This window comes from Vitis riparia, chromosome 16 (assembly GCF_004353265.1).
Source record: "Vitis riparia cultivar Riparia Gloire de Montpellier isolate 1030 chromosome 16, EGFV_Vit.rip_1.0, whole genome shotgun sequence".
NCBI lineage: Eukaryota > Viridiplantae > Streptophyta > Magnoliopsida > Vitales > Vitaceae > Vitis > Vitis riparia.
The window spans coordinates 711,010-724,981 of NC_048446.1; the positions used below are offsets into that span (position 1 = coordinate 711,010).

The 13,972-nt window shown below is 39.6% G+C and overlaps 1 pseudogene; it reads right to left on the reverse strand.

Annotated features, from left to right (window-relative positions):
- Positions 1-3,000: 3,000 nt before the first annotated feature.
- LOC117933881 lies at positions 3,001-4,177 on the reverse strand (annotated as a pseudogene).
- Positions 4,178-13,972: the final 9,795 nt, after the last annotated feature.

Genomic DNA, 13,972 nt, shown 5'->3' on the forward strand with positions numbered 1-13,972 from the left:
GGATGGATGTAGTTTCTCTTACTTCGTCTGCCCAGTCCAAGTTTCTTTCTAATTCCGCATTTACATCCTCCTGCTGTCCTGCCTCGGTCCGAATAGTGGGTAGCCCTATTTCTGTAGGAATGACAACGTCCATACCGTATGCGAGGGCGAAAGGAGTGTTTCCTGTCGGGTGTCCGGGTGTGGTTCGATAAGCCCATAGGACGCCGGTTAGCTCCTCCACCCACTTTCCTTTGGCTAGTTCGAGCCTCTTCTTTAAGGCAGTTATTAGGGTCTTGTTTGTGGCTTCTGCTTGCCCATTACTTTGAGGATAACACGGTGTGGAGTATGAATTCCGGATGTTTAGCTCCAAACAGAAATTCCGAAAAGCGATGCTATCAAACTATGGACCGTTGTCAGCTATAATGGTTTGAGGGATTCCAAAGCGGCAGATGATGTTCTTCCATACGAACTTGGTGACATCTTTGTCTTTGATGCTAGCGTATGCTTCAGCTTCCACCCATTTACTGAATTAATCCGTGGCGACGAGCAGAAATTTCTTCTGGGCGGCTGCGGCTGGTAGGGGTCCTACTACGTCCATGCCCCACTGCACGAAGGGCCAGGGGCCTGAAATTGGTTTCAACATCTCCGACGGCACATGTGGTATGGGGGCGTGCCTTTGACATTTGTCACATTTTTTTACATAGGCTGTTGCATCTTTTTTCATCGTGGGCCAGTAATACCCTTACGAATGGGCCCTGTGCGCCAGAGATCGACCGTCGGAATGGTTCCCACATACCCCCTCATGCAACTCAGCTAACACATACAGGGACTCTGAGTGGTTTAGGCACCAGAGATAGGGACCTGTAAAGGACCGTTTGTACAGGTGCCCCCCGATCAGGGTGAAACGGGCAGCTTGTACCCCAGTCTTGTGTGCCTGCTTGGGTTCTTCGGGCAGAGTGCCTGTCCGGAGATATTCTATGATGACTTCCATCCAACCTTTGTCGTCTGCTTGGTTTGCCTCGATGGTATTGCAAGTGGAGGCTTCCGCGACGGAAAGGTGGGCTTGCACATGTATAGGCAATAATATGGCTTCTTTGATGGGGAGGGAAGTAGCTACGCCTGCCAGAGCGTCAGCACGTCCATTTTCAGTTCGTTTAATTTTTTCGATCGTCCATTCGGTGAACCGTTGTAAGGTGTCCCTTACTTTAGTCAGATATCGCGCCATGCGCGCATCCTTAGCTTCGTATTCCTTCTGGACGTGCCTTACCACGAGTTGGGAATCACTATAGACCCGGAGCTTGGAGACAGATAGAGCCAGGGCGAGGTCCAATCCGGATAGGATGGCCTCATACTCCGCTTCATTATTAGAGGCGGGGAACCCCAGTCGGATGGCTTGCTCCAAATGTTCTCCTGTTGGGGATTGCATTAGGAGCCCTACACCGGATCCTGACGAGCGGGAGGCTCCATCAACCCGCAAAGTCCACCATTCTTTTTCACTTGGTTCCTTGCGCTGGATAGGCCTTCGGGAGTATTCCAGCACGAAGTCAGTCATCACTTGGCCTTTCATGGACAACCTGGGTTGGAACTCAATTCTAAATTCTCTTAATTCTATGGCTCATTGAAGCATTCTTCTGGTTAGGTTTGGCTTGTGCAGGATGTTGCGAAGGGGCTGGTCAGTTAGCACGACCACTGGGTGGGCTTGGAAGTAAGGGCGGAGCTTCTGGGCAGCACTTCGAAGAGCCAAAGCCGTTAGTTCCATTTTTTAATACCTTGTTTCTACATCCGCCAATGCTCTACTGACGTAGTAAATAGGTTTTTGCTCCTTGGGCGAGGAGCAGCGGAATAGAACAGCGTTGATTGCCCACTCCAATACAGCCAGGTACATATACAATTTTCTTTAGGGAAGGGGCTGCTTAGAATGGGCGGTTGCATGAGGCAATGCTTAATTTTTTCGAAAGCGCTCTGACAATTGTCCGTCCATCCGCTCGCTCCAGCTTTTCGTATTGCCAAGAAGAAGGGTCGCAGTTCATCAATGAAGCGGGCCATAAAGCGTCCTAGCGCGACGAGCTTGCCTGTGAGGCGCTGTAATTCCTTTTTGCTCCTGGGGGGTGGTGTTTCCATGACTGCCTTCACTTGATCTGGGCTAACCTCTATCCCCCTTTAGCTGACCATAAATCCCAGGAATTTGCCAGCACTTACGCCAAAGGCGCATTTAGAAGGATTCAACTTCATGTCATACTTCCTTAAGAGGTGGAAGACTTCTTGCAAGTGGAAGACATGTTCCTCTTGAGTTTTGCTTTTAACCACGATATCGTCAATATATACCTCTACTGTGCGACTGACCAGAGGTTTGAAGATCTTCGTCATCAGTCTCTGATAAGTGGTGCCAGCGTTTTTGAGACCGAACGGCATGACTTTGTAGCAATAAAGACCGTGTGGCATTATGAAGGCTGTCTTTTCTTAGTCAGCCGGAGACATGGGGATTTGGTGGTATCCGGAGAAGGCGTCCAAGAATGAGAGCATCCCTTGCCCAGCAGTGGAATCCACAATTTGATCTATCTGTGGCAAAGGGAAACTATCTTTTGGGCATGCATTATTGAGGTTGATGTAATCGATGCACACCCGCCATTTGCCTTCTTTTTTGGGTACCACCACTACATTTGCCAACCACTCCGAATATTCCACTTCTCTGATGAATCCGGCTTCCAGCAACTTGTCAATCTCATCCCGGATAATCTTTTGCCTGTCCGAGTGAAAACGTCTAACCCTCTGTCGGATGGGTCTTGCTGTTGGCAAGACGTTGAGCCTATGAGAGACGATGGAGGGGTGAATTCCCTTCATATCAAAATGCGTCCATGCGAAAACGTCATGGTTTTGTCGGAGGGCATCTTGGATGTTCCGGGTCTCTTCTGGCGTCAAGAGGAAACTGATGTATGTAAGGTGAGTACCTTCTTCCGAAATTTGGATCGTCTGCAAGGGATCCGCTACCGGGGGATCTTTGTCCGCCGAACTCAGTGATTGCTATTGGTCCAGCCCGTGGGTGGATTCAGGGAGGGGTTTATCCTCCTGACTGGTTCCTACCTCTCGTGCTATCTGGTAGCATTGGCGAACGGCTAACTGGCTACCGTATAGGTCGATTTGCCCATCCTTGGTAAGGAAGCTTACCATTTTATGATACGTAGAGGGGATGGCTTTCATGTAGTGCAGCCATGTGCGCCCCAAGATGACATTGAAGGGTGATATATCTTGTACCACCGAAAATTGTACGTTGAGAGTGACTGGGCCAGCTTGGACCGGCAGTACAATATCTCCTAAGGAAGTAGTTGACGCTCCATTGAATCTAGACAAGATTCGCCCAGGGTTTTCGAGGCCTATGAGACTGCGTCCCATGTGGCTAATGACCGATGCTTGTACAAGATCGGCTGAGCTGCCCGGGTCAACTAGGATGCGTCTCACGTCGAAGTTTCCTATCTCTAGGGACAAGATGAGGGCGTCGCGGTGCGGCTGCAATATCCATGTGAGGTCTACTGGTAGGAAAATGATTGTCCCATCTATGGGGCGAGGCCCCCCCCCCCCCCCCCCCCCCCCCAGTTATCCCAGGCCGGATGGAGTTGACACTCTCACGCACCGATGTTGCCCGCAACAACCTCTGTCTCTTTCGTTTGGAGTCGTACTCCTCTTCGAATGGGCCTTCGTTAATATAGTTTATAATGGCTTTGGGGATGATTAGAGCCCTAGGGGTTCCAGAGTTGTGATTTCGGGAAGCGTCTCTACCTCTAGCATCTGAGCGGAGGTATTGCTTTAAATGTCCCGCCTTTATGAGCCTTTCGACCAAATAATGGAGGCACCTGCACGCCTCCGTTGTGTGACCATGCTCCTTATGGTAGGCACATTTTTTACTATGATCCCTTTTGGATGGGTCCGTTCCAAGGGGTCTAGGCCACCTGAAGTCGGACATGTCTTGGATTATAGGGAGAAGCTTCTCGTAGGTTATGGAAAGGGGTGTGAGGGGCGGCGGTTCCGGGCGGCTTGGCCCTTCCTGCCTTCGATTGGACGGCCTTAGCCGGTCCGAAAGTTTGGCACTTCTTTCCGCACCACTTCTAGATGCCTGTCCGGCAACCATGATTTGCTGGGTGGCTGCTCGCACGTCATCTTCGAGCATTGAGTATTTGCTCGCACGCCGGAACAAGTTGTCCATCGTCGTAGGAGGCTTCTTAGCGAGTGATTCGAAAAAAGGGGTGCCTGGACAGATGCTTCGCTTGAAGATCTACAGGACAGCATCCATGCTGTAGGCCTCTACCTGTAGCACGACCTGACCAAACCGCTTCACAAACTCCCTCAAGGACTCGTTATCCTGCATTTTTATGTTTTGTAGAGTGCTGATGTTCTGCTTATGCCGAGCGGAGCATAAGTATTGTCCCACGAAGGCTTCCGACAGGTCCCTGAAATTATCAACATAGTTGGGAGGTAGGCGGTGAAACCATGAGAGGGTCTGCCCTTGTAGGCTGGCGGGGAATACTTTGCATAGCAGCGGGTCCTTTCCTATATCGAGAGTCATGAGTTGTCGATAATGCATGATGTGGTCGAAGGGGTTGTTGGACCCATCATACGTGGAGAATTTTGGTACGAGGAATCCCTTTGGGGGCTCGTAATGAATAATATGAGAGCAGAAAGGCGTGGAGAGCATGTCGTCCAGCCTTTTGCTGATGGAGCCAATGGGTGGCTCGTTTGGGAGGTTTCTCCTAACTTGTCGTACCGCTTGGTACGGGAGAACGTTCTGCACCATAGGGGTGACCATAGGGTCACGGTGCGGGAGAACGTTATGCACCATAGGGGTGACCATAGGGTCAGGGTGCGCTCCCCAGGTTGTGGCTACTAGCGGCCTTGGCCTCCTAGGCTCCTGTGGGCCTAGTCTCGCGTGCATTGAGTCTAACAACTGGGGTTTTTTGTCGCGTTGTCTTTTTGCTGAAAGATTAGTAGAGTCTGAGCTTTCCTCATGGGGAGCTCAGTGCATGGGCGTGTGTGGCTCATGTGGTCTAACGTTGCATGTTTCAGGGATTGCTCCTGCTGTCCCAGGGTATATTGACTCTGGGTCAGGCCTTGAGTTTGCTACCTGGCCTCTTAAACGCTGACGACGGGGAGGCCCCGTCGATGAAGCCTGGATGCGCAACACAGCGTTTTCTTCTCTTAATCGTACTGTCTCCTGGAGAAGAGCTTGCAGTTGTCGCTCGCTTGCCAACTGTCTTCTTTCGATGGCTTGGCGCCATTCAGAATTATCTTCCTCTCCCCTACTAGATGAGTGGCTTTTGGAAGGTGTGGCCATCTTTGCTGGTGACTGAATCAGCGAACTTCCCACAGACGGCGCCAATGTTGAGGCCTCGCGTCCCCGTGATCCACGTAGCTGCCAAATGGACGCACGCTCTCAACCAAGATTGAGTTCTGGTTCAGTTGTCCCTGCAAAAGATGTCCAGACAAGGTGTCCGGACACACTCTCTGATGGTTTTGCCAGCCATGTATAAAGAGATTAATCAGTTGGCCTTTTACTAGGTATAGCAAGCTTACCTTCCTCCTTGTGTGAAGGTCCTTATATATAGTGTCAGGAGCTTTGCCTTCCTCTTTAATGGTGGGGAGACTTTTTGGCTTGTCATGATGCCTCTAGGTGGTGTCAGGGCCATCATCACCCTACGGGTGGCTGTCAGAGATCTTGGGAGGCGACGCGGCTGTCAGAGATCGTGGGAGGTGACTTGCCATCATTCCTGTCTTTTCGCTCTGCAGGTGGCGGAACGTGGGCTGTGGCAGGCTGTTGGAATGACGTAGTAAGGCATGCTTTACTTCAGTCAACGATCCGGACAAACATATCCGGATAGGATATGGCGATCATCCGGATGTGATATGGCGGTTGTCCAGATGTGATGTTTGCGAGTGTCGTGTGCCTCTCCCTGAGGGAGTCCGGATAGTGGGACACGCCACGTGTCCTCTTAAGGGGAGTCCGGATTGAGCTGATCCTGATAGAAATGTGTGCCATGTGTCATCAGGGGGAGGGGTCCCTACAGGTTAGAGATGATTACATCTTTGTTTCAGGAAGTTGCCAAATTTCTAAAGCTAAATATAAGCTAAAGTGGAGGGATTTGATCTTGGTGGATGACATGTCCCGGGAAGCATTTCCATAATTCTGATGTGTAAAGGTATAGCAAGAGAGACGGTTGGAGAGTTGCAAGAGTTATGTCGCCCACTCACTTGAGGTTTGAACTTGATGTGCTAGAATTCTTTAGTGCTACTTTAATAAGGGTTTGGGTCACTTTGCTCTTCCCCCCAGTGGAGCTTTGAACTGCCATATGTCCTTTCCTCAAGACATTATAACCCAGGTTGTGATCTTCTCTTCCATGCTAGGCCTTCCAGATTTCCTCAAGGCAACTTCATTGAAAGGCCCCCACTGGGCCCACTATTGGTTGGCATGTTATCTGGGTGAAGAATGGAAATTCTGGCTATGACGAGAGTCGTGTTACCATCAAGGAAACAAAGACTATCAAAGACAAACCCACTTTGATTGAGGTGACAAACACATCCTCTACTCAAGCAAGGAGTGGAAAAGATATTCAGCTTCCAAGAGGCGGAATCCATTTCATGACATCTGACAACGATTGTGATGTAAGAGAATATGACATGGAGAGCTTTTATCTTTTGAACTTCTTCCGTTTCCCTTGGCCAGTGAATCATATATCCATAAGCCTAGACCGCAAGCTTGCTACTGTTGTTGGAAATCACCTTACATGGATTGTTGGTAGATTCCCACAATGGAAAGATTGTGAGCTCTGTGGAAGGTCATCTAGATTACCCTTTTAATTCAACTCAGCATCCAAGCGGGAACATCTTTGTAACAGGGAACCAGAACAAAACATGTCGGTATGGGATGCAAGAAAAATGGAAACTCTCATTGCAATTCTCAAGGGAAACTTGGATGCAGTTCAATCAATACGCTTCTCATCAGATGGGCAGTTCATGATGGTGCTTGCCCCTAGGTATACCAGAGAGAACGGTGTTGTCTAGGCATCCTCCCTTGAGCACCTTGAGCTGCCTCCAAAGCCGTTCCACCACTCAAACTGCTCAAACTCGCCATGTGTCTCAGAATTTGGCTCTGACATCTTCAGTAAGCGAGAAGTGATATGAAAGCTGAGGTAGCAATTGAAGAAAAGAGACGATATGATACTAGGGGTATAGGATCAAATCATGGAATTGTAGAACTCATTGAGCTCTCAACTGTCCTATTCCTCACATTTGCAGGTGCAGCCTGATGCTGCAAACAAAGATCTATTTGATTCTGAGAGAAATCCAGAAGTTGAGAAAGGCAATTGCAAATCACTGTGTTGGTCATGTGGCCTTCAATGAAAACCCCTCACCAGTCGGGACCTGCCCGTCTGAACCAAGAAACTACTATGCAAATGGGTATCTCAACAGAGACATCAACCTGGAGTCATTAGAAAAAGAAAGAGGAGACAGTCAGAGGATTGAAATGCTAGAAAAGAAAGTCAAAGAGGAGAGGGAAGTGAGGAAAATGATGGTATCAGCAACAGAGTTAAGAAAGCGATTTGGGTTCGCAACGGCTGAGTTGATGGATAAGATATGTGTGATTGAAGGGTGAGTAGGGCCCCACAACTCTATTATCTGATCTGGTAACTATTTGAATACCCAATTTCACTTAATGGCCATCTATGAATGGCCACCTTTGGGGTCACGTGTCATCTCCTATTTTATCACCTTTTATTTTGAGAATAATTTTCATGCCCTCTTTCTTCAAATAATTTTCCAAATTCCTTTATTCAAATAACCTTTTGGATGTTAGTATTTTTTTAATAATCTCAACTCCATATTTTCCTTCATCCTTAGAATATTTAGGTTCCTAAAATCCTCCCATTTTTAACAAAATTTTGATTCCATTTTTAACAAAAAAAAAAAAAAAGTTTTAAAATAAGCAAGGATTAAATCCCGTAATTCCAAGTAATGGAGTTATTGGAATCGATTCATGTAAAATAAATGGGCTTTTGGTGGAGGCCTGACATCAAATAAATTTTCTTCAAAATAAAAATGAATTTGAATGAAATGTCATGCATACTATTGGTGGTTCTTCATCTTGTTTGGTGATATGAGTGATATATTTTGTATTTATTACTGTGCACTAACCCTCTCTCTTGATAGCGCATAGTGGCTCGTTGCCCAGGTACGCACCCACTTTCGCTTTGGTCATTGTCTATGCATGTTCTGATTCTCATATGTACACGATCGATTTGAGTATCCATTGATTTTCTCATTGATTGCCATATCAGCTTCATTTTATTAGTAGAGACCCGACTTTAGGGACTTAGAGGGGTGCTACGGTCTTTACCGTACCTTCCCAATAAGTAACCTGACCCCCGAACCCGATCCAGTTTTTCGTAGACCACATTTTCCAAAAGTAAGGAGTCACACTTAGGGTTTTCTTTCTTATTTTGTTTACCCTTTAAAAATAAAACAAAAATAAGTGGCGACTCCAAGTCATTTTTCTAAACAATAAAAATCATTTTCAAATAAAAATCGAGCTCGCCATCGAGTGGAAGCGCATGAACCGAAATGCAGGGTCCACAAACTCCCAAAATTTTTTAGGGATAAGTTAGGAAAAATAATAATAATAATTTAATTAATTAATTAATTTAATAAAATGAAATAGGGGTAAAAATGTAATTTTTTGAATAAATACCTTAGGTATAAATTAGAAATTACTGCTCTTTTTGTTCTTTTCTGAATAGTGTTCCTGTTCACAGAATTCCAAAGAACGTAAGGTTAGAGTCAGAATTCAGGGTTTGAAGAACATATCTCTATGGGTAAGATTTTTTTTTTCTTCTAATTCTTCAATTTTATTTTCTTAGATCCATCATTTTTTGTGAAAACTTTAGTTAATTTTTGAAGAAACCCCAATCTAGATTAAGGTTTGTTTTTTAAAAAAAAAAAATAACGTGGAAGAAGTCTTTGAGGGAGGACTTGAGACGTGATTGTGTATATAAAAGAAAAAAAATGAAGAAATTCTTAAGATGGTGTCATTTGGTGTGTTTGATTTGGAAAGTCAAATGACATGTAGAATTGGTGTGTGTATTTTGAAAAGTTAAATGGCATGTAGAATCTAGGATGGGGAAAAAAGAAAAGAATATATATAGGTCGATATTATTAAAAGAAAAAGTAGGTCTAAGAAACCTACATAATGATGGGTTTAGATTAAATAAATAAATTCTTGTATGAAGTGATGAGAGAAACTATTTCAACTAAATATTTCTAAGAAATTCAATTTAGTTTAGGAATTAGAAACATATTATTGAGGATTAATTTTTGAAAAAAAAATATATAAAATATAATAAAATAAAGAAAGGGAAACTAATTAATTAAGTTGTTATTGGTTAAGAAGTTGGAAAACAATTTTGTGATAATGGTATCTTTTTGTTATGTTAGGTGGGAGTTAGATTCTTGGGGCTAAACTCTTCAAGGTTTCTAAGTGCTTTTAAGGTAAGGGAAATTAATACAATTGTTTTTTTTTAGAAACAAATTTTTATATACATCATTTAGAAACGTTTTGAGTTATTATTCGTTTTATGCATGGATAAAATATGTTTTGCATAAAAGTATGTTAGAACCTTATATTTTGTTTACAATAGAGAAATATGGAAATATTATGTTTTGCAAATTTGAATAATTGAAATAAGTGTTTGACTGTGGTTTGTTTGGTCCTTGTCAACGGGATGTAATAGTTGACTTTTGACTTTTTTGCCCTTGTCAATGGGATATAATAGTTGACCTTTACATTTCTTGGTGAGGAATATAATTGATTTGTACCCTAGCCTCTAGGGGTTTGGTTAAAGGTTACTAGTACTAGTAATGTTTGGTTCCGTCCACCTTAAAGGAACAATTTGAGGCTAGCCACCTATTTGAAAAGTCTCACCTAACTGGGCACCATTTGATGTTTGATGACCAAAATAAATAAATGGTTTGAATGTTTTGACTGAATTTGATATGAAAATGTTTGAATCAAAAATGAAAGTGTATAGTTAAAAGTTTTAAATGTATTGGCAAAATTGACTCAAAGGTTTATGAAAATAACACTACAAGAAAAAAGGTATTCGTTGACAGTTTTTCATCGTCAAGATAAGGTATATCTGTTAAGGTAGATCAGTATTCACAAATGTTATCTATGCCAGTGTCAAGAAATGATAAAAGTAACCTTAACATATGCATGAATAAGGTAGGCCTTATTTCTATCAATGTAGGAATCTTATGAATATGACATATGTTAATGTTTCTTCCACGTCAGTCAAGGTTAGGTTAAACATATGTGAAGGTTGACTCATTGTTTTGTCAAGATTATATTCAATATATGTTAAGCTTAAGTATGATATATGTCAATGTTATTATATATGCTTTTAAATTTAATTTACACATATGTCAAGGATTTTTTTTTTTTTTAAGTTGAAATTTTAATATGTTAAGGTTCCTTTATTCTTATGTCAAGGACTACAATGTCTTTTATGTCAAGATTTCTTTATTCATATAAAGGAAATTGTTTTATTTCATATCAAGGCTGCATATGGAACATGTCAACAACCTAACCTGTTGCCCAAATGATCTACATAAAAATTGAACATGTTGTGTGTGTATATATATATGGATAAACTACATGAATGTATAAAATATATTTTTTTTTTTTTTAAAAAAAAAAACTTAATATCTTTGCATAATCTTGTATTATCATCACATACATAAAAAAAAAGGCAAATATGTACCCAAAAATCCAATAGTTATACATGATAAATATAATATATGCATGATCTTGTGCCTTCAAAGTGTTGTAATTGTTGCAAATGCCACCTAACCTTCTGCAAGTAGGAAAAAAACATCAATATATGTTTATATTTGAAAGATTAATAAAATGGTATAAATATGTATCCAAATGTATTCCCAACCAACCTAACAACTATATATAATCTTGTTATCTTGTCAAATATATATGAAAAAAGGATAGATATTTACCAAAAAATAACCAAATATCAAGTAGCTGTACATGATAACAAAAATTTATGTGTGATCTTCTCCTCTAAAAGCTGCAGCTACTGTAAATGTCATCTAACCGCAGACAAGAAAGAAAAAAATAACATTACTTTATGTTTGTGTTTGAAAGTTCATTAAAAATATATAAATATGTATCCTAAATATATCGAAATGTATCCACATGTATCCACAAACAACCTAACAAGTATACATGATCTTATACTATTATCATATATATATATATATATATATATAAGATATTTACTAAAAAAGAACCAAAAATTAAATAATTATGCATGATAACAAGAACTTATACATGATTGTGTACTCTAAAAATTGCAATTGCTACAAATGTCACCCAACCTCTTGCAAGTACAAAAAAAAAACAACATTACTTTATGTTTATGTTTCAAAAATTTTTTAAAAAGATATAAGCATGTACCCAAATATATCCAAATGTATTCACAAACAACCAAGCAACTATACATGATCTTGTACTCTTATCAAATATGTATATATAAAATGACAGATATTTACCAAAAAATCTAATAGCTATACATGATGACAAAAACTTATGCATGATCTTGTACTCTAAAAATTGTAAATGTTGTAAATATCACCCAACCTCTTGCAAATAAGAAAAAAAACAACATTAGTTTATGTTATATTTAAAAGTACTAATTAAAAAGATATAAACATGTACCAAAACGCATTTTTAAAAAAATCTAGCAATGAACTTTTAGGGAAAAAATATAGATAAGATATGTACCTAAAAATATCCAATAAAAGAAAAAACTAATTGCAACTTTACATACATGATAACAAGAACCTATGCTAATGTTGTATTCTCAAAATTCCAACTACTACAAATGTTATTCAACTTCTTGCAAGTAGATAAAAAAAACTCTATTACTTTAAGTCTATATTTAAAATTTTACTAAAATGATATTAACATGTACGAAAATTTATGCAAAAAGAATCCAACAAACATACATAATAAAAAAAAACATTAATTGGTACTTTCATCAAATGTATCTTTTAAAAGATATAGGTATATACCCAAAAGTATCGAAAACTTCAGCATCTATGCATGACAATAGGATCTTACGTATGATCTTGAAATCTCAAAATTGCAACAACTGCAAATGTCACCCTATACCTTGCAAAGAGAAAAGATGCAACATTAATTAAAATTATTTTTTGAGATTTTATTAAAAAATTATAAAATTCACATACCCACTATACTTGGTCTAAGATAAGAGTGCTAGAAAATGAGACCCATTCAAATCTCACGTCATCTAACTCAGCTCGTGAATAGGTTTTTTTCCCTTCAAACTAAAATATATGAGAAGAGAAAATATGTTAATGTGAAACATTAAATATATGTATAAGTTCTCATGTACTTATGAAAATACATAGGTAAATAAACCTGAGATGTTAGGAGAATTCTATTTGCAATTATGTCTCACATGTATCGCATGACAAAATATCTACACATGACACCATCCAACTGCTTGGGCCCCTATGAGCAAAATTATATCAACAAAATTTCACGATCAAATATGACATCATATAAATTTGGTCAATTTTTTCATCCTTCACATTTAAAATTTTAAAAAATAATGAATGACATAATGTTAGTTTCAAGTAAAATTTGCACCTAAATTAAGTCAATACATGTCTAGCATAATACCCTAAGCTCCCATTTTTACAACTTGGAGGGTTAAATTGGGTCAAATATAAGAATGTCAAATAACTTGTATATGTGAAATATGGACAAAAAAAAAATGGAATAGATAAAGGTAATGATTAATTATATTTATTAAGAATAGTGATTAACTTTTAAAAAAAAAAAAATAGTTAACTTTTGTCTATGTTAAAATATCCCTTAGAAAAGATCATGACTTTTCAGACTTCATTAAGGTAAATCAATCAAGCTTCAAGAGCAATTATCGATAATATATTTGGAAATATGTAGTATTAGCATCCTTTTACATCTCATAGATTGACATTATAGAAGAGAAATGCAATTAGTAATTATAAGGAATAAATGTTTTACATATGAACAATTTGATTGAAGATGGATAAAAGAGTAAAGAGTTTAGATTAAAGAGAGAAACAGACAGAGAGAGAGGTTGTGCCTTACAAGAAATGTCTAAACTAAATATAGGATGTATATAAGACATACTAAGGCCAAAAGAAAGATATAAAGAACAACTCACACCTAAGTAACAAGATCAAAGCTATGTAAATGAATCATCATTGCTTCCTTACCCACATATACATCTAAATTGTTGTAAAGGATTGTCAATACTATGGATTTGTTCTTTTTTAGTACTACTTCATTACTAGTGAAATAATGGACAAATGAGTACATTGTATTCATAGCAATTTAGATTATATTTTCATAAGGTGGTGAAAAAAACATAAATGGTATCCTTCTCAACACAACTTAGGAATAGGAAATAATAACAAAAACAATTATAAGCTAAGGAAATTCATATGTATAGGTATATATTCATGTAAGAGGAAGCCATATAGAATCTTTACATTTCAAAAATCAAGTAAACTTTAATTCAAGAAAGCAACTTAAATGTAGGTAAGTCTTCAAAAAGTTTAAAAGAAGAAAAAAATGTAACCTCAATAACTATCCACTTGAGCTCTTTTTTAGATCATTTCTTCTTTTGAGATACAAAAATTCGAAACCTCCTACTAAAAATAAGATTACATTAGTGTTTATTTTGAGACATGAAAACTAAAATTATGGTAGACTTACATGTTCACAATATCTTTTATATCTTGGTATGGCTATTGTAATAGCGAGTCTAAATAGTAGATTGTTTGTGATTTGAGGTCAATTACAGCTAAAACCCAATGAAACCTACAATATATTAACATATAATTTAGATAAATAGCATTTATAAGGCTA